Below are 23,190 nucleotides of genomic sequence, written 5' to 3' on the forward strand. Positions count from 1 at the left end.
CAGTAAAAAAAAAAATTTTAAATACTGGGTGAAATTTAACGAGAAAACACTTTCGTCTACAAACCTGGCCCGACCATAATATATTGGATCCATACCATTCAAGGACACATCCTTGACAATCAGTCCGACAGTCATGGCCATTTTTGAGTAAGGAATAATCTTGCATCTATTGGGATGAGGTATGACTATGGGTAGTTCCAGAGGGTCCACCTTCCAGGCTTTACCTTCTCTCTTTGAGAGGCAGTTAATTTATTGGGGAATGTCGACAGAGCTGCTAAAGCATTTTTTGTGTGCATGAGTACACCGTTTCTTGTGCAATGAAATAACAATCTCCATCTTCCAACCTTGTGTCACATCTTTCAATAGTGATTGGGAGGTAAATACTAATTCTTATAGTCAATACATTAAAACGAGAGGAAGGAATAGGCGGAAAAAGGCAGGGAAGGTGGATGGTAAGAAAGATAGATAAATGAGTTGAGAGAGATAGAGAGGTAGAGGTTTTAATATAAAAATGTTGCACACACAAAAATAATCAATTGATACCTATTTCAATTAAATTATTTACAGTAAAATCGTTTGTAAACGATTATGTTATTACTCACAAACGATTTATTTATTTATTTTTTTTACTTAAACTGTATTTTAGTCAAACAAACAAACAAAAATGTTATAGCAAGTTTAATCGTGCATATGCCAGGGGCGCGTTCGAAATGGATGTTTCTGTTTAGAGCACAATTGAGCCATGATACTTGACTCTCACATTTTAAACTTTTTTCGTACCTGTGAAAAATGAAGATGGAAAGTCAGCCCAAAAAAGTCGCTACCTTCATAAACAAGTTGAGAAAGAAGCTAGCTAAGAAAGAAAGTAACTCGAGTTATCAAGAAAATTATGGTATTATTTTACTTTCTTTCTACGCCAACATTCACCTTTAAAATTACGACTTTTAATAGGTTTTCGGGTATGCTGAAAACGAATATGACATTTAAATTTGGGACAGAAAAGTAGTTTTCTGGATATTAAGACCTTTATTAGCCAATATAATCCATTATGGTGGCCATGTTTTTTTCAACTGAACAAGTGCTAATGCGCATGCGTGTTACAAAACACTCCCTCCTCCCTATAATAAGAATGGCGATCGCCACTTATATTCATTAATACGTTGGAAAAAAATGTCTTAATATCTGGAAAAATACTAATCTGCCCAAATTTGAATGTCATATTCGTTTTCAGCATACGCGAAAATTTACAAAAGTCATCACTTTAAAAGTGAGTGTTTTAAGGTGGAAAGAAAGTAAGAATTTACCCAAATTTTTATGAACTTGAGTCATCGTTTTTTTCATTAGCTTGCTTTTTTCTTGATTTGTTTTTTAAAGATGGTCACTCTATTTTTCAAACCTAATTTTCATTTCGGCATTTCACGTGTACGGTGAAATTTGCTATAATTAGTTTCTTTTAATGTTATCATATATATATATATATATATATATATATATATATATATATATATATATATATATATATATATATATATATATATATATATATATATTTTAACTGAATCACTGTTTAAGCATTTCGTTCGTGCAAAAATAATGTCGTTTTTATATGTATAGTTGAACGTCAAACAAACACTGACATTTATATTATCTCTCGGCTGGCAGTCCCTGTTAGATGATTTGGTCATAAACTGACCAATCAGCATCCATGGCGTACTAATTTCAACCCCACCTTGACTATTTCGAACCGCCTGGCATTAGGACAACAGTCACCAGATAGCTAGCTCTCTCTCTCTCTCTCTCTCTCTCTCTCTCTCTCTCTCTCTCTCTCTCTCTCTCGCTCTTGTCCACTGGACACCCGAGTTCCGACTATCTCCACTCGAAGATAAACTACTTGGAAACTTTTGGCAACCAACAAACTTTCTCTCTGTGTTATTCTTTCTTCGTTTAGACAGTGTCTTTACTTTCGGCAACCTACACCCAATGGTGTAGGTATCATAAATCTCTTTAATTGTCAACAAAAATGCTTTGTTTTCCTTTCGTTTGACGTCCGTGTTGTTGCAAAATGTTATAGGAGTTTGTCTTACTATCCATGATAGAAATAGGCTCTTAAAACCAAATTATTTCAAGTGACACACGTAATTTTATTAATCTGTAGAGATTATCGATTCAATTCATACGTTTTAACCCATTCAGTTTTGATTTTATATTAACTATATTGTTAAACGTGTGCATTTTTCCTGTGTAAAAAGAAAGTTGGAAGTTGATCTCTTTTGTGCCAATAAAGTATGTGGTACTTATACAGAATACGGATCGTGCGGAAATAATTTTATTATTTCGAAACCCATTCTTAACATAAAGAGGGGGAAGCGTTTGATCTGTTCTTTATTTTCACCTAACAATTTGATAAATAAAAAATACTGTAAACTTGAATTTAACTGGGAAATTCTATCTAAGAAAGTAGCACGGTCCGTATTCCACATAAGTTGTTCTATTTATTTTTTTTATTCTTATAATAATATATAAATATACTTTGGGTACTAGAATAAATAAATAAATAATATAAAAATTCAATGTTGCCGCGAACCACTGAATAAAATTATATTTTCAAAACTTTAAAAAACAAATGAGACTTTTATTCCAGGACAAAAAATATAATTTAAGACCAACAACCAACGTTATCCAAAATTTGGTCGAAATAAGTTGGATATTTCAACGGTCTCTATACTATAATTGAGCTATTAAACTGCGATTTGACTCCGTGAAACTATTTGATTCGAAAACCACAAATATAATGAAAGCGATCTAACACATATGGTCAATGAATAATTTAGGCAACGGACATTTTTGTCAGCTCTTTATTTTAATGGGTAACTTTTTGATCAATTCATGATAACAATTTTTTGGATTCACCCGTAAGGAAGATGGAGGGGGGGGGGCAGAGTTTAAAACTATTTTTGGAGGGAACGGTCGCTAAATTATTATTAAAGTGTGTTTTTATTGTTTGATTTTTATTAAGGACTTTTATTGTACCTTATTTTATCTACCAATATTCAATTTCGTTAACTCTGAAAACTATAAGCAATTTTTTTTTCTAAAAAAATTGTTTTTAATTAAATAAACTATTTTTTGAACTCAGAATAAAAATGCAATACAATTTAAAATATAGGAGATTGGGCTAGCTTATTACGCGTACACTCTAAGTGTTCAATGAACATTTTATTCCAGAATTAAATTTGTATATGTTTAATTAATTAATTAATTTGTCTTAAATATTCATTAAACGTAGACATGTATTCATTTTTATCAAAGTAAAAAATATATATTAGAAATTATATTTTTACAGATATAAATCAAGTTAAATAAAAATTTTACAAATTGCAATCTATAATTGAAAATTAATTTAAATAAAATCATTAAAAAAAAATTTTAAGTAAATTTTTTTAACATTTTATCTGGAAGACAAAATGTCCGTTGTCAGGATGTCCGCCTACGGATGACAGCTCCGGTATTCTCCTCCCACCACGCTTTATTTTTTTACTCCCACTCTTACTACTCTTTATTCCCACTACTACTATCGCGTTGCCGACCGATTGGATGCACTGCACTTCTCAGGTCGACATCCTATATTTCAAATAATAATAATATACTCACTTATCTGGGTAAGTAAACAAAATCTATATGACCACCCCAAGCCGACATGTGCTGTTTCATTTTTTGTTGTCGTTTTTAATGATCTATTCGTATACATTAGGGGTTGGTTCGGCAGAGTTAAAAATATTTTTTGGAGGGAACGATCGCGGAATTATTCTTTTTAAAAAGAAAGTGCGTGTTTTTGTTGTTTAAAAAATTGACGTTTCTGTTATTGAGTATTTATTTATTTTATTTATCCACCCTCTTGCATTTAAAAACAATTTTATATTTCTAAAAAGAAAATAATAATAATTAAATTAACTATCGAATATTTAATCGAGCTAACATCAGAAAACGCTTCAATTATATTTTCTTCGTTTGCAATCATATTTATAATTTCGGATTACATTACAGAATTCGATGTCAAAGTTACAGCTCTCAGTTCACCGATTATTTTTTTATTATAAATAAAAAAGTTATATTCTTCTCTATGTGATAAAGCATATATTTTATTATTATTATTATTATTATTATTATTATTATTATTATTATTATTATTATTATTATACTGACTACATATGTGCATACACGAACACAGTCTGAAGCTTCATCAAGCCAAATAAGCTATAAATGAAGCTGTGCAAACTAACATGGAAATCAACTTGGTCGAAACAGAACAGAGCCTATTCAAGACAACTGGCTCTCTCCACACTCAAATAACTCGATATCACCTTTCAGATACGGCTTTATAGCAATAAAATAGTAAAAGTTTTTTTAATCTATTAAGCCGCTTATATATATATATATATATATATATATATATATATATATATATATATATATATATATATATATATATATATATATATATATATATATATATATATATATCGTATTCTCTCTTTAAAAAGAAAACGAAACTGAAACCGAAAGTAAGTCATTAGAAATTATCCCCGACTTCTTTCATCATCATCATCATCATCATCACCACCACCATATTAACAACAACATTATTTTTTTTATTTTGACAGATAAAATAACGGTGTATTTCGTTTTGTGTGTGTCTTTTTTCTTTTTTTTTTTTCACTTCAGAATATGAATTTACTATTTTTGTTTAAAAAATAAAAGTGGACTACAGATAACAAATAAACATTTGCCTCCAAAACCGCTCATAAAACAACTTTATTAAACTTCTTTATTTTCATCCCCACCAGTTTCATCGTTAACAGCTGCTATGATGGTGTTCTCGCATCACATGAGTTAGTTTGACCTATTCCAAACATAAACAATAGATTTATTTTTGATTCTAATTATTAAAAAAAAAAAAATTATAATATTTTCATCTATCATTTTTTAAATAATCATTATTTAATTCGAATAAATTTAGTTTTATTCGCTACAAAAGCCATCGAATGGATTTTCAGTTCCCCTGAAACTTTTCAGGCGGTTTCGGTTTAACGAAAAATTCTTTTCCGCGAAGAGAAAAATGTAGAATGAAAATATCGATTCTTTTCTTCCTGTTCCATTTAATTTTGGTTCCAAACTCTTTTATTTATTTCATTTTTTTTTTCTCGGAAAAAAGACTAATAAAATAAAAGGAAATATAAGATTTCTGCATATAACTTTTTATTTTATTCGCGATTTCATTTTTTAAAACAAAGAACCAATATCTAATTCGATCAACTTTAAGTGAAACAATTATTAAAAGAAAATTCTTTACTCGCAAAAATTGAACCCTCTTTTTATGACCGACCTAAAATTCCTATAATGTTTTTATTTATTTATTCGAAACTGTATCACTTTTGAATTATTACTTTAATTGCTTTAAATTTCTATTTTGAAATTAATATTTTTAGACAAAATTATTAAAAAAAAATTTTTTTTACCGTTTTTTATTTTTTGTGTTTATTTTATTTGATTATTTATTTTTTAAATAAAGAATCCGTTGGGTAAGGTCTATTATAACGATTTGTAAGAAAATAAAAATGGATATTTTTTAAAGTTATGTAAACTGATTAAACATTTCTACAATAAAATGATCTCACTATCGCTCGATTAATTATATGTTTGTATTTTGGGGGATGATTTAGGGTGAAAATCGCGATAAAATCATCTCTGAAAAGACATTAGAAATTCAACATGCCACAAAAAAAAAAAAAAAAAAAAAAAAAACCCACAATTGATGTTTTAGTATTCTTTAAAAAGATACTATTATTTTGTATTTATTATTAAGTATTAATTTTATTAACTATTACCAAAACACACACACACACACACACAAGTATATTTGGGCACCATTTTTTCTCTTACGCATGTTTCCTTGAACAGCGGAGATAATTCCTGCTTGTTTCTCTTGCGATCTGTCTTTTCCATTGATATATATATATATATATATATATATATATATATATATATATATATATATATATATATATATATATATATATATATATAAACACAAATAAAAACTAGTTATACATTACTTTTTGTTACTTTTTGGTATAATTCTGCTGCTAGAATTGTAATCAATTTGAGAAAATAAAAAGCTTTGGAAATTACACAGTAGAAACTCAAATGCTAAACTAATATTTTATATTTCATGATTGTGTCCAAAAAGTCACTGAAGGGTTTTAAACTTAAATAGATTCTATATTTTTTGATGATATCTTTGTGTAATTTTAACACAATCCGACTAAGACATTAGGAAATAAAAAATGCAAAATTCAAAGTTTTTTTTATGAAAAATAATGTCTTTTAAATGTTACCCATTTTCAGCTTTGCATATTTGTGCTCTTTCCAAAACATTATTCATGACAGATTGCAGAATCTCCGGATTGTGATTTAATTCCCTTATTTCCTTCCTGATGTTTTCCTTCAATTCTTGCAAGGTTTGGGGTTTATTAACATAGATCCTTTCTTTAAGATATTCCCACAAGAAAAAGTCGGGGCTTTGGAAAGAGCACAAATATGCGAAGAAAATGGGCCATATTTAAAAGACATTAGTTTTTTTTATAAATAAAGATTGTTTGAATTTTGCATATTTTTTTAAAATTTACTAATGTCTTAGTTAGATTGTGTTAAAATTACAGAAATATATCATCAAAAATAAATAATCTATTTAAGTTCCAAATCCTTCCGTGACTTTTTGGACAACCTATATAAAAAATCTGTTTTTTTTTTTGTTTTTTTTTTGCTTTAAAAGTTTAAAGTTTATAAATATTAATGGGAAATTCACACATTTCTTTCTATCGCTATTTTTCGAAAAATATTCTTCAAATAAAGTTCGATAAATGCCCTTTTAATTCTCTGGTAGTAGTCGTCGTAGTTTTTGTTGTTGCCATTTATTGTCTTGTGGCCTGGACATAAAATGAGGGATCATTTTCTATCATTGCATTCTCCGCAAAATTCTTTTTAAAAATATAACAATCGTAAACTTAATAGTTTGACAAGAAGTGAGACGTCACTTTCGTGACTCGACAAACATGTGTCATCGGCGAAATGATCACTTTTGTTCTGCTCGATTCACAAAGCGATCTTGTAGTTTTTATTTTTATTTATTTTTTTTAAAGACATCAGTTTTATGAATGTGTGATTAGCGATTCGAATAGTTAAATTAACCAGTTAACTAATCATAGGTTCAATTACTAAATATTACTTAACCCTTATTAAGTAGATAAGCAAACGTAGGCATACATTGTAGTTATGTAAAATGTTAGAGAAAATTCGTGCAAAATTCAATACGATACAAATTTAACTTTTACTTTCAGTTTTATTAAAGAAAAAAAGAAAAGACAGGTTTTCTTTAGTTATCACTTCTCGAGTATTAGTATTGTACTCACTAGGAGTTTTCACACAGGCTATTATTAATGATTTCTCTTTGTAAACAACCTGTGGTGTTCCCTGATGTTTAGGTAACAAAAAATCTCCCCAGATTTCCAGTACTCTTCACCTTTTTCGATAACCTTTTCAAATAAATTTGCGTTATCGCAATAGCCATTTACTATTGATTTTCACTGGCACTGACCATTGGCCTTCAGTGAATTTTAGGTGAAAATAAACCTCCCCAATATCCCAGTTCTCCTTGCGCTCATGCAGTGGATGTCTGGTTAGTGTTTTCTCTCATCTTTCCATCCTCTTTGATCCTTCACGATTCTTTGGTGTGGGGCCAGTTGAAGGCGGCATAACTATTTTTTATTTTATTATTATCACTGAATAATAATAATAATAATAATAATAATAATAATAATAATAATAATACAGGGTGGACAATAAAAGTGTTGCCCTAAAGAAAACAACACTAGAGCTTTATTTTAAATTTTAAATTGAAAAAATCAATTCAGGTAACTTGATAATGTAGTAAGACTGACATCTATTTAATGTAGCCGCCTTCAGCCTCAATCACAGCCTTGATACAGGTCTGGAACTGGGAGCATGCCTTTTCCACAAGCACTGACGGGAGCTTAGCAGATGGCGGCGATCAGACTTATTCTGGTGTTGTAGGAGGTCATGTTGGTGATGTTCTTTACATATGACCAAACGAAGTAGTCCAGCGGGTTCAGGTCAGCGGAGGAGAGGGGCAGTGAGAGAAGGGTATAAAGTTGTAGTACTCCTTCTGAAGCGAAGCCTGGGTCTCTTTGGACTTGTGGGCCAGTGCTGAGTTCTGCTGCCACACCCAGAGTCTGCCAGCAGCCACCTGATTGCACCAGCAGAGCATCACACTCTTCAACACATTCAGGTACACTTTAATGTTAACTTTCAAGCCGACTTTGAAGATGTGAGGTGGCATGATATAGCCTTCACAATGGAACCACACCAAAGACCATAACCATGGCCGGAAACATTGTTTTCATCACCCTGGGCATGTCTGTTATTCGTGGCAATCCAGCAATGCATTTTGAGGGTGCTGGCAATGGTCCTGTTGTCATAACTTGGATTGGTAGAGAGCATGAGTTGTACAGTGATGCATTTCCGATCTCGCTCGTTGAATATCGTGTCACTTTCAGACATGATAGAAGACTCCTATAGCTCTTGAGATTTGTACACAACTGGCCAACTAGTAGATGGTCTGCAACAGTAGAAGAAAACTAGAATTTCATCAAACGGAAATGGAATCATGTTGTCTTTTCTAGGGCGACAATTTTATCATTCCACTCTGTAATATGAAAGGATATAAGGGATAGCACCATCCAGACATCCATTGGAAGGGTAAAGGAATCCTGAGGATCTTATTATTGTAATGGTGATGGTATGAAATGCAAAGTACTGGAAAATTGGAGAGACTTGTTGTCACTAGGACTCCAGGACACATCACATGCTTCTATCAGGAAGTGATCACATGACCCAACGTGAGTAAATAGTAATGATAATAATGACAAAAGAAGAAGAAGAGCTAGATCCTTAAAACTTCATTCTAATATCAGTGAAAATTCTGAAATTTGTAAATTGTATAAATTGGCAGACGATACAGTTAAGGACTGCCATAAATATTCTACTTATGAGTTGAAGGTTCAACGAGCCAAAGACCTTCGAATCGGTACTAAATGTCTTGGTAATCACTTTGATTAGGGCTGTAAAGGAAAGAAGGGATTTTATTATCCATGTGTTACTTGTGGGTTGAGAACTCACTTTTCTGTCATGTGTCCAAGGGCCTCAAAGTGCTTTGTGGCAAGGACTACTTTATCTGATCAAAATAATTGCATAATATTTCCTGTAATTAGAGTGTCTTTGAAGGGTCAAGAACATCCAGTATTTTTCCATTGTATTTTGGGCACTGAAAAATAAAAATCTTTTTTTTTTCCCAGGCTATTTTACAAGATTTGTGTTCTAGGGAAAAATTAGTACCTAAGCCTGTAGTAATGCCTGTCAACACCTTTAATGGAATGCGTTCCATGGAAATAATTCTAAAATTGCAATCACAAAACCCTCTTCCTTTTGTTGCTCTATTCACAGACAGTCTCAATTTAAAATTTTAAGTCAACAGATTTGATGAAATTACCGCTAACATAACAGAGGCAAGATTTCGCCTCTGTCATAGTTATAAAGATTTATATGGCAATGTGCTTCATGGTCTCGTTGGCTTGGACTCAATCCCTCAAATAAAAAAATTCCGTTTAGTTAAATGCCTCAATGGAACAGCATGGAAAATTTCCAATAGAATTCTCCCATTTGGTAATTGGTATAATTTTTTGATGCCCAAATCAGATAAGGAAACTCAGCATGAATTGCCTCCCTTTGATCAATTTTGCCGATCATTACCACAATGTTCTTCCTATTTGGTCGGCAGTGTGTACTGAATCCGATTCCCTCTTATTCGGACACATTTAGTCCATTTTTTGAAGACTCTTCCGTCTAACATGAAATTAAAAACTTTCTCTTGATTTTGTCGGAATCAATGAGAATTCTAAACTATCTTCTTACGATGAAGAGATAATAGATAATTTTTTTTAAATTTTGTACTAAAAGATGATAAATATTATGTTGATTTGCCATGGGACTTCAAGAAATTGCCTCACGTAGATTCCAATTATGTGTCTTCCCTAAAAATTATGCAAAGAGTGGCAGACTCTTTAGGGAAAAATGGTTTATATAACAATTATTTACAAGTCCTAGAAGAATATGAAGAAAATAGTATTATTGAACCTTTCTCTGTTTCTCCTGGAGAGTATGAAAATTATTGTTGGATCCTTCACAGGCCCATTATTAAGGAGGACCTTGGTGTCACCACAAAAATCCGCCCCATTTTTAATTGTTTCTTGAAACGGCAGGGGAGTTGTTTCCATTAATGATGCACCTTTTGCTGAAGTTAACTTGACAGCACAACTGCTTGATCTGCTATTGGCTTTTAGGAAGAATATCTATGTCCTTTTGGGAAATCTTAGTAAGATTTTCATACAGATCCGCCTGAGAAGTGATCAGGACAAAAACAGATTTTATTTTTTTCTCAAAGTGAATGAGAAATTGTATGTCTATACATATAACTATCATTTTCGACTTTAATGTCGGTCCCTTCATTTTGAGTTAGATACTCAAGTTTCATGCAGAGAGATATAACTATGATGAGTCTTTCTCTGTAATTACGAACAATTTTTATGTTGACAACTTAGTCACTCCTGGTTGTGATTATGACTCACTCCTTACTGTTTATTGTGCAGTCCATCACAGATTGAAGGATGCAGGATTCGAACTTTGGTCCTGTAACTCCAACTGCACAAACTTGCAAAACAAAATGGTTGAAGATGGGTCTATTATGTCCTCTCTTCCCACCTATGAAAAGATCCTGGGGTACCGTTATTCCCCTCAACTAGATACAGTTTGACTGGCCCCTACCGTGATAGACACTGAGGTCAAAACTAAGCGTGAGATTCTGTCTCAAATTTTCAGTATATTTGATCCTTTATCCTTACTGCTTCTAGTTACCATTCAAGGCAAGGTCCTTGTTAGTCAACTCTGAAAAATGAATCTGTCCTAGGATCAAGAGATCCCTGAAAATTTTACAGCCCAGTGGCAAACTCTTGTAAAGGAGTTAAATAAATGTGAATTTGAGTTCCCCAGACGTGTTATGATGGAGAACTCTCTGGGGCTGTTTATATGCTTCTGTGATGCATCTAAACTTGCATATGGGTTTTCCTTTTATGTAAAATAAGGGAAACAATGTTTCCTGTTGATCACTAAGGCGAAGGTGGCTCCCATTAAGCGGAAGACCCTTTCTACCTTAGAACTTATGGCTATCTATCTCAGTCTTAAAATTCTTCCCAATGTTGAGAAGGCTTTGAAGCCTATCAACATCCTTTCCATTTCCTTTGTATCTGATGCTCTGTCTCGGTTTTAAATGGAAACGGGACTAACAAAAACAGTTTTGGGGAGAATCATGTACTGGACATAAAAAAATATTGGAGAATGTTAACGTTGAACTCAATATCTTCCCGCAGTTCAAATATGTTCCTTCGTCTGAAAATCCTGTGGATTTGTTGACTAGAGGCTAAGTTTGTGCAATTATGCAATTTTGAGTACACGGCCCCGATTGGTTAAATCAACATATCATAAACCGGCCCGTGTCCCCCTCGTCTTGTCTTAATGACACTAACAAGAAAATTATATCCTGTATGTTCTCTAATGATTCCTGTACTGACAAGAATGGTTTACCAATAAATATTTCTGAATTCTCATCATTGACTAGAGCAATCAATGTTCTTGAGAAAGTTTTGCAGTTCTGTAATAAGTTGAGACACCAACACACAGATATTAACCATAGAACTAAATTGTGGCACTTTTTTTGTATGTAAAGGGAAGAATTTCCTTATGAGTTGGAATATTTGAGCCAACATTCTAATAAGATTATGTCTCCAAGAGTATTGGCTCTTGGTTTGTTTCTTGATAAGGATGGTGTGTTGTGAACTAAAGGACGTATACAGAATTCCAATATCAATCCTTTTGAAGTCACATTTCTTATACTTAAAGGAAAACATCATCGTTTAACTGAATTGGTTATTAAAGGGGTACATTTAAATTGTTGCCACCTGGAAACCAATTCAACTTTTTCCAAGTTGAGATTATCTGATTTCTGGATTCTCCAAAAAAGGCAATTGGCAAAGAGTATTCTCCATAATTGTATTACTTGTAAGAAAACCAATTTGTTGCTATAAAAAGCACCCTTGGGTTCTCAACTTGCCACTCATCAGGCAAATTTTGTTCACCCATTTCAACAGGTGTATATTGATTTTACCGATCATTTTTTGGTAAAATACAACGATGAAGACATGAAAATGTACGTCTTGTTGTTCACCTGCATGAGTCTATGTGCCGTACATTTTATATTACTAGATCCTTTCTGTTAGCATTTATTAGGTTTACCAACCTGTTTGATGTTCCTACTAGTGGTGGGACGATTCCAATATTTTTTCTGATTGATACAATTACTGATTTCGTACTAAATTTCCGATTCTGATACAATTACGGATTCCGATTCTTTATAAGTCTCTAAATATTTAACTATATAGTTGTATTTTTCTCTGAATACCGTAAAAACACACATGTTAAATGTGCAAATATTTTCCTAAACATAAAAATATACTTGAGGGGGGACAATCTATCGATTTTAGCTTCACTGGTCGTTTAAAATCAACAACTATCTATTATTTTATCATTATTGCCAGCAATGGAGGATTTTGCTTTGAACAAAATCGAATAAAGAAGATAATTAAAAGAATTGTTTTGGCATCGAAAAATTGGTACAAATTTTTCCGATTCTGATATCGATTAATCGTCCCAACACTAGTTCCTCCACACGTTTATTCGGACAATGCAAAGACCTTTCAAGCGTCCGGCATCATGTTATCCGAAATCTTCATTTCGGATGAATTCAAGGAAAATTTAGGTTAACTTCCATCAGTCATCTCACCATTCCTCGTGGCAAGGAGGTGTTATGGGAGAGGATGATAAAAACAATGAAAAAATGTTTGAAAAATTAATAGAAAGAACTTAAGCTATTTTGACTTCTTAACTATCCTTTCTGATGTGGAGAAAGCGATCAACAACCTACCACTTAAATATATTACTGCTTCTGAAGGGAGTCTCGACATTTTAACCCTTAATCATTTTTTACAAACTGGTTAAAATCCACGTTTGTTGATCAAAATTATGGATCGGACGATTTGTGTTCTGATCCTACCAGTAGAACAAAACTTTTGTAATCTCTGCAATTGAGACACAGGTATATTGAAAAATTCAGAACGGTATGGCACAATGATTACTTGTTATCTTGAAGAGAGTTTGATGTTAATATATTAGGCGATTGCCCTCAGAAGGCATTGGTCGGAGAAATTGTGTTAATTAAATCTTCGAATAAAACTCAACCCTTTGGGAGTCTAGGCAAGGTGCTTAGACTCATTAATGAAAATGATGGTAAAGTTCATTCGGCCTGTGTATTAAGGGACACTTGTGAACAAGTTAATTCCTTAAAACATTTATTTTCCCCTGGATTTAAAGGGTGTTTCTGTGCTGTCTTCAGCAAAATTTATTGAAGAAGGTGGTCTCTTCTTCTGTCCAACTTGTACCGTCACAAATGACGGATTTTCTATGGCATGCTGTGATGTCTGTGATAGTTGGTATTATTTCGATTTTTAGAGTGAAATAACAGGATACTCTCAGAAAGCGGATTCGTCCAAATTGTTCAGAACAAGTATCGTATCGCATTAACTTCTTAATTTTAGAATTTATTAAGTTGTCATTTGACTTATGTTCAAGTTATCGTTAAATGTATTGGTAATCTAGGTAAAACTAGGTTTATTGGTTATAAGTTCATTTATTGTAGCAGACAGAAACACAAATAGTTCCTTTAAAATAACTACAATTGTTGGTTGAGTCCTTGTAACCTCCAGAATTAATTATCTGTCACCTAATTGACAGTCTATTACATAATTACCTCGTATTCAATAATTGGAAAAAGTACTGACTATCCATTACCTTTTCTTTACTCCTTTGGCAGTGTATGAGAAATTGCACAAGTTGAATCGTGTCACCTCATTGGTTGATTAGTTCAACACATTGTTTTTAAAACAGCCTTTCTCATTGGTTGATTTCAAATATTAACCTGCACGAGCGTGGGTCTGTTTAACCAAAATTTCGGTCCGAGAAAAAACTTTAACATGATGAACTCATTTTAATCTTATTTATTTAAGAGCCTTTGTTGCCCAAATTGTCATGGTATCTTTGAGACAATTTAACCCTACTAAGTTTAGTGTTTTTTTTATTGTCATGACTTCATCTTTTCAGCCTGCAAAGATTGTTGATTTTGGATATTTACAACTTCATCGGTAGCATCTGTTTTACTAATCAAACGAATTAAATGAACAACTTCTCATGTCAAGGGACAATTTATAATCTTCACAGAAGATTTTTTTAACTACCACTTCATCTCAAAGTCTAACTACTAGGCTTAGCAGAGCTGTAAAATAACGCAATATATTTTGCAAGACAAAAAGAAACGACCTGTTATGAAGCCATCAGGTACATGCACTTACAATGTTGTCTTTTAATTTTTCACCCTCTGCCAAAGTTCTAAGTTATGCGGGAATAAATTTCTCACAATATGTTTATTTTTGACAACTTTTTTGTACCTCTGTGTATAGTAATACAAATCCAAAAAATTGATCTGTCAATTCTATCTTAATAAGCAGCAACTTTCTTTTTTTTTGAAAAAATACATTTCTTTAAATAAAATGAAATCTTTAGAATTGTACTGTCATTTTAGAATATTTTAATAATGATATGTATGAATTGTTTTTTTTTTTAACTTGAAACATTATTTGAAATATGCACATTTCCTTTAATTTTGGAAGAAAAATTTATGAAATTTATTAGAATTTTGTGAAAAATATGTGATTTATTATATTCAGTAAAAAAGTGTGATTGTCTTCCATTTTTGTCTTTCAAAAATGAAAACTAAAAATACTTCCGGCGAGTTAAAGCGCACTTGTGCCAACAGTTTTAGATTGAACCTACATTTTTTTTAGGTTGTTATACCCACGTTGCATGTTATTTTTTGTTTTTGTTTGTTTTTTAACTTCTGGTTTCTGCTGACAGTCCTGTTCCATGATGAATGCCCTGGAAAAGTCCCTTCTGTTTAATGTTTAACAGTTTTAAAATATTCTGTTATTCTGAAGAACAGCCAAATTCGTTTGCTTATTTTAAAACTAGTATACATTAATCAGTAGGGACTTTCCTCAGGCATTCATCGGGAAACATAACTGATAGCAAAAACTGGAAGTAAAAAACAAAAAACAAAGGTGCAATAACACATTTTTAAATTTCGAAATTAAATCAATTTTTTTTAATTGGTTTCTGTTTGAATTTTTTTTTCAAAATGGTGACTTAAACTATCAAAATAGATTTAATAATGAAATTTAATCTAATTTTTCTTTTCATTTTTTAAATTATTATTTTTGTAAGTTTGAATTTTAAATTTCGAAATTAAATCGTATTTTTATTTATATTGATTAAAGAAAGCGATTTCAATAATTCTCAAAATAATATATTATAATGGCTACGACTCCTAGAATGTGTTGAAAAGGTGTGTAGAAATTATCTATACAAAAAAGTGTGTAGAAATTATCTATATAAAAAAGTGTGTAGAAATTATCTATATAAAAATGTGTGTAGAAATTATCTATATAAAAATGTGTGTAGAAATTATCTATACAAAAAAGTGTGTAGAAATTATCTATATAAAAAAGTGTGTAGAAATTATCTATATAAAAATGTGTGTAGAAATTATCTATATAAAAAAGTGTGTAGAAATTATCTATATAAAAAATTGTGTAGAAATTATCTATATAAAAAAGTGTGTAGAAATTATCTATATAAAAAGTGTGTAGAAATTATCTATATAAAAATGTGTGTAGAAATTATCTATATAAAAAGTGTGTAGAAATTATCTATATAAAAAGTGTGTAGAAATTATCTATATAAAAATGTGTGTAGAAATTATCTATATAACAAGTGTGTAGAAATTATCTATATAAAAAAGCGTGTAGAAATTATCTGTATAAAAAATTGTTGTGAAATAAATATTTTTATAAATACTTTATTTTTGAAAACAAATTATTTCATGTCTTTACTTCTTTCAGTACACATTGTTTACATTCCAGGTTTAGTATCACCCAGGGAACCAGTAGCCATGATCTTTTTTTTTATATCGCTCAAGGCGAAAAACGTGTTACAATATATACAATTACGTTCCTTTAATTTAATGTAGAAACCCACACAATTTAATATCTTAATTTATTACATGTTAAAAACTCATGTTAGATTTAATATGCATTATTCCTGTGAAAATGTGTATGTAAATAAAACATTTGAAAAACAAAATATATGTGAAAAATTCATAAAGTAAATAAACATATTTATTTTTAAAAAAAAGCAGTTTACGAATATTAAAGACAATATTAAAATGAAGTAAACAAATCGTGGAACTTAATTAGGCATAAGAACAGCATCTTCAGAAATTGAAAAAAAAAAAAAAACAGTGTCAATCAAGATTATGGGAGGTAGAAAACGAATGGTGTAAGGTGAAAGTTTTAGAGTTGGACGTTTTTGCAGAAACTTTAGAAATTTCCATGCTGATGTAATAAAAATTTGCGGTCTTATTAGATCCCCAACTGAATTACTCCTCCTAGCAGACAATGCCACCATCCTTAACAATCCACAATCAATCCTGGATTGTTGGAAGGATCATTTCGCCATCTTGTTCAATAAAAAATATACTAAGATGAGGATTTTCTCAAAATAGTACCACAGTACCCAGACAGATAATGGATGAATGCACCATCATCATTTCTATAATTTCAGGTTGCCATGAAGTAAATGCAAATAGATAAAGACCCCAGACCTGATAATATCCTTTTGGGGCTTATCCCCCATGGCGGACAACATCTGCAAACAAAACTGTTCACTCTCATCCTTAAGATGTGGGAAGAATGTCAAGTATCAAAAGTTCTGGAAATTGCAGTAACCATTTTTCAAAAAAGGTGACCGAAAATCATGTTGTAATTACTGTCGGATTGCCCTTTTGTCCATCATGGGTAAAATCTTTGCCTGTATACTACTGAATCGCTTGCTGCATGTCACTGATTTGGTTCTCCCAGAATCTCAGTCTGACTCGGGTGCCTCTCGAAGCATAGTAGACATGAGTTTCTGTGCTAGACAGCTGCAGGAGAAAAGCAGGGAACAACAAACTTCTTGTATTTTATGACTTACAAAAAGCAATTTATAGCATTCCAAGGAATGGAATGTGAAAAGTTCTCCAATAATTTGGATGCCCAAATCACTTTGTACAACTCATCCAGACACTACATGATGGCCTGTTGGGTTACGTGTCGTAACAGGGCAAGGAATCAAGAGGGTTTCTAGTTACCTGTGGACTAAAACAAAGCTATAGTAACTTGCTAATCTCAAGAAAGCCTGGAGTTTAGTAACATTATCAGTTACGCGCGTATTCTTAATAACTTAAGCCCTTATTGGGTCTGGTTTTTTTTTTACTTTACAGTCAATGATCTGACCTAAATATTTTATTTTCACTAAGAAATCACATTTTTCAGAACTCTGCTTACATCTATATTCTTCAATTCTTTGAAATACTGCTCTAATATGTGCTTTGTCTTGTGTCTCATTTTCGATTTTAATCAAAATATCATCAAATATGCTATTGAATATTCCATACTAGCCAACATCATGTCCATTATTTGCTGGAATAGGCTTGGGGTTACTTCCAGTAAAAAAAAAACAAAAAAAACAGACGGTTAAGTTTAAAAATTCATTTATGTGAGTTTATTGTCATGTACTTTGAAATACTTCACTGACTTTAACCTGAAAACACTCTATCACCATTTAATTTTTTAATTATCTCTTCTGGAGATGTTAGTGGATATGCATGTTCTTTCAAACAATCATTTACCCCCATTGAAAAGTCAGTGCATATTCTGATTTTTCAATTTTTCTTTTCTATATATATTGTTAGCGTCACCCAATCTGAGTAATTGACTTTTAAAATTATACTATCTTTTTTCCAATCTTTTTAAGGACTTATTTATTGTATTGTCGAAAATGGTACTTTTCTTTTGGGTTTAAAAATCATTTTAACATGTTAATTTGAAGTGAACTTTCATTTCTATGTACAAACTTAATCCTTCTAAAAAACTTGAGGGAATTCACTTTTCAAATCTGTAGTAAATTTTCGGTTATCTTTGTCTTATTTTATCAATGAAGCTAACTTTGTTACAGAAAGAATTAATCTGTAATTCCCATAAGTTTAACCTGAAAAGATTTTGTGAATGAGGAAGTACATATATTTTCATTGTATGAGTTTTTACCATGAACGAAACGTTACAATATAGTTTTCTTTTAAACTTTAATTTTTTATCTGATATTCCTCTGATAATCTTTTCTGTGTTCGATAACTGTGGACAACCTATTTGGTCTGCATTTGTCTGTTTATCTCTATATAAATAAAATGAACTCATTTTTTCCTGTCGGATTTTGACCTTAATAGGATTAAAAATCAAGATATTTCATGCAAATATAATATGCACAAACGGCAGAACAATATCTGATGTGTGTTATAGGCTTATTATTTCTCAAATTCCTCGATAATCTTAGATTTCTATACTTTTTCTGCTGAGAAGTCACGGCCAAAATCGGTTAAGATCAATGGAAGTGGAAAAATATTTTCTCTCTAATAAATTCCTCCTCCCCCTGCCACCACTTAACACCGTTTGGGGATCGTTCACAAGGAACAGTTGAGAAGAGAACACCGGTTTTGCTTCGTAGTTCTTTCATGTGAAGTTATTTAAAATCACTAAACTAAGCTGCAGTGCTCTGTGGCGTAGTGGTTAGCGTTTTTTTTTTTTTTTTCCTAAACAACTGGAATGGACTTTTCTTGGTGGCCGAACTGTTAACGTTGCAGATTTTTTTTTTTTTTTTTTTTTTCACACTTTATTTTCCTACTTTTACTCATGACTCCGGGTTTGATCCTTCCTACTTACCTACCATAACATTTTTTAAAACTCCCCCCCCCCCATCCCGGAAACAAACACTCGGGCAATGCTGGGTACCCCTGCTAGTTACCAATATATCATTTCCTGAGTCGAGTAATGATTTATTTTTATATTAATATACTTTCTTCTTTTACTTTATTTCATTATTAACTCAAACTATGTTCACCTTCAACTGTTACTTTCATTTTATCTGTTTCGTAAGGCAATGCAAAATTTTATGGCCTACACGCCCACAATTAAAGAAACACTCTTTTCTTTACTGTAACGTAACATGAAGCCGCAGCTGAGATTGAACTCACTTCACTGTAGAATATTGCTAGGGTGAGCCAGCTAACCCAATGAAGATGTTGTGCTGAATGGATGCGATAATTGACAGAGTGTAGTTCCTGGCAGAAGTCTACAACAGTAAAAACCCCTGAATGCCAGAGCAGCTGGCATTTGTAGAGTGGCACCTGCCCCTCCTGGCATGTTTAGCCAATCAGGCGCCTCAAAATAGAACAATCCACCATCCCTGACTAATTGTAGGCTGGTCCAATGGCAATTAGTATACCACTAAGTTTGTAGTGAAATTCAAATCTTGTCCGTAGCTGAATACTTGATGCTTCACCAGGGTTATCACTAGATGGGTTGCCTACCATGATGCCATCACTAGATGGGTTGCCTACCATGGCTTAAGAGAGGCCCATCTACCCTTGAGAGAAGGATGGACCACACCAGTTTCCCAACCTGGTATTTTACCTTGCGGTACATACAGTGCCTCGCCTTCCCAAATGGTCACCTGCCTGGTACTGGCCAGGCTCAACGTTGCTTAACTTAAAGTCTATATCCATGAAATGATTTTTTCAATCTGATTATCTTTTGTAATATTTATTAGCTGCTGGCATTCCTCCATTAACTTTTGTAGCGTAACATTTGGATCCTGTTCCATACTACTCAGAATTATTGTTGTAATTTCTTTATCCTTTTGTGCCGTCAAACCTTGAACAAAAATTAAACATTTCAAATGTCGCTCAATAATTCCATCATATGTGATAAAACAGTTGTCTTTATTTTTTTCAATATTTAAGCATTTATATCGCGTATGAAATAAACTACTTGCTTATGTAGCCGACTCTCACCTCTCATGCAAGTGGGTGAGTCTACTTCTATGATGGTGTGACACCAAGACCACTCCAGTCTTGTAACTGGGCGTCTTGGGTTCGATTCCACCTCTACATGCCCTCCCTTTCCAGGGCCATAAGATACTCGTGTTGTGGTCCAATGTTTTGAGGGTCTGGAGTAGTCATGCAACGTGCCCCATGTCTGTGGGGATAGTTTCCTGGGTGGTTGCGTCACCCTTCTGCTACGATGCATCGGTTGGTCTTCCTCAACCTCCATCATATCAGGGGAAGCTGTGTCATCAACCTCCATCTGTTCTGGCAAAGTGTCAAATGTTTCGGGCTGGTGTTGATCTGTACACATGGAGGACCATTGTCCCGGTACTTCGGACTCTGTTAGGTTGTCTATGGTATCCAACATTCCTGGTGGCTCCTCAGGTATCGTGTGACAAGGGGTATCTACCACGGGGTTTATTCTTCGCAGGAATCTGCGATTGCGATGGGTTATGGCATAGGCGACCGCAACTGTCTGTGCTATCAATAAGGATCCTTTTAGCTGTTTTAACGGCCAATTTTGCTCTCCCGTTGCTTTGAGGGTAATATGCCGATGATGTTCGTTTTCTTATGCCCCAATTATCTAGAAACAGGTTATATTCACTGGAGTCAAACAGTGGTCCACCATCGGTCAACAGTTCCTCCGGGATGCCGTACATGCAGAACCAGTTTGGCATACCTGGACGACATCAGAGTGACTTCTATCCATCTGGTGTATCTATCTGCATATACTAGGTGGTTCTTCCCTCGTAAATTGAAAAAGTTCATCACCGTCTTCTGAAATAAGAACTTGGGTTTCGATAGCGGCATTAGGGGTTCCCTAGGTTGTGACGGAGCCATTACATTGCATACTTTGCACTTGGCCTAAGTCTGATGAATGCTCGTGTCCAGTCCTGGCCAAAACAGTCATTGTCTGGTGTTTGCCAACATTCTATTGACGCCCTGATGCACCGAATGGAACGATTCCAGTACCTCCGCACGTAGTTTTCTGGGTATGAGGATTTTATTTTCCATTATCGTCACCCTTTCCAAGCAATATAACTCCTCATTCATATGCCAAAACCAGCGAATTGTCTCTGGCAGTTCGTGCTGAGATTTAGGGAAACCATTTCGTATGAATTCGGCGAGGGTACGACATTCCTCGTCAGTAGCAACTGCTGCCACAATCCTGTCCTATGTTATTGCCCTTAATTTGGTGTCCTGCTCATAAGTGGAGTTAAATGACACTCTTATGGCACTATCCATGGTTTGTGCGATGTCCTTTTCATTTGCTTCCTCCTGGATTAACGTTACTGGCCATCTCGATGTACAGTCTGGTGCCACATTGAGTTTGCCAGGGAGATGCTTTAGTTTAAATTTGTACATCAAGAACCATTCTTTGAAGTTGAACAGTCTTGGGTTCTTTATGTCCTCCAGGGCTTTGTCCGAGATCTTCACCAAAGGCTTATGGTCTATGGTGACTAACAGCTCTGGGTGTCCCAAAACGAACATGCGGCATGCTTCCAGTCCGTAGATTAATGCCAATGCCTCTCCTTCAATTGGTGCGTATTGGGACTCTGCGTCATTAGTAAATCGGGAGCCGGCCAGGATTAATCTTGAGTGGTCCTCACCACACTTCGATCTGGCTTCGGTTGCACAGTTGCAGTGCTTCTGGAAAAGAAAATATCCCAAGTTTGTCCTACTGAAGTCCGTCAACAAACAAGCTGGTCTGTTCACTTCAAAGGTTCTTACACTTTCATCAAGAAGTACAGGCATATAGGCTGTAACAAACAATGAAAGAGAATTGTTAAAAACATGCAGTGAACGATGTTAATAATATGACATTCACCCCGGGTGGAAAATGTTCAGAGTCGGATTATGGAATGACATGCAAAAGTTTAAGTTTAAGCATCTCTATTTCTCAGGTTGTTGCTTACGAATAAGTTCTGATAGGTTTTTATCAGGCGCTATATCAGCGGATGAAATTTCCCGGGATTCTTCAGATATGCAAGGTTCTAACAAGGTATCTGGTTGGAGAGGTTCAGCTTCCTGCGAGATAGTACCGTCATTAGTGTGTAGCATAGTATCGTGTTGTCTATACATCTTGTTTTCCTGGACATATCTACAGTGATATTGTCGAACCTGCGTGTATATGCGTCTCCTGATGCTTGGAATCGTTGTGGTGCCCAAAGATAATGGTATCTACCCCATTCTGTGATGAATGTAGTTGCATCTCTTGCCGATGGGGAGAGGGTTAGACTATGATAGCCATTCCATGCATCCAAGATGGTTTTTCTAGTTTTCGCAGGCACCAGCGATGCCTGGTTGAAAGGAGACGGTGTATAATGGGTTTCTCATAAGGTAGCGGCGTTGAGCTTTTGTTGGTCTACCGTATGCCTCAGTGACCCATCCTTTTTCAGTACAACCACCATACTGGAGCACCATGTTGTAGGTGTACCCACTGGTACAGGCTCTATGATGCCCAATGCCACGTCTTGGTCGAGGTCCTTCTTAACTCTTTTCTTCCAATGGTGTGGTACCGGGATTGGGGTGTGGACAGCAGAGGGTTTGGCCCCCGGGATAAACGTGATGTCCATGGGTTTTCCTTTTATCGCCTGCAGCCGTTGTTGTGGGCATACATTGAACTCAAAATGCTCCTTTATCCATCATTCCAATCGGGGTCTGTTTTCTTCCGTAGGGGCAAAAGGGATATTATCCGGCTTAGGTGGGACATTAGTTCTTTGTGGGCACTCACATTGTGCCTTTCCGCCGTCGCTAGTTGTCACATTCTGCTGTGAAGTTTGGTCTGGAAAGTTTTCTGGTACCAGACCAAGATCTTTTAGGACTGACTCGGACAGGCAGAAATCTGATGTATTTTTTGA

The 23,190-nt window shown here is 33.7% G+C and overlaps 1 protein-coding gene across 5 annotated transcripts in view; it reads left to right on the forward strand.

The window, feature by feature from the left end:
• Positions 1-3,536: 3,536 nt before the first annotated feature.
• Positions 3,537-23,190, forward strand: part of LOC145245773 (uncharacterized) — a 723,444-nt gene continuing 703,790 nt past the window's right edge. For all 5 annotated transcript variants that reach the window (XM_080107384.1, XM_080107381.1, XM_080107383.1 and 2 more), the window contains exon 1: positions 3,537-3,659. The gene's annotated coding sequence lies outside the window, so the exon portion shown is untranslated. The remainder of the gene's footprint in view (positions 3,660-23,190) is intronic.

Source organism: Euprymna scolopes, chromosome 23 (assembly GCF_053919585.1).
Source record: "Euprymna scolopes isolate OS-2025 chromosome 23, ASM5391958v1, whole genome shotgun sequence".
Lineage (NCBI taxonomy): Eukaryota > Metazoa > Mollusca > Cephalopoda > Sepiida > Sepiolidae > Euprymna > Euprymna scolopes.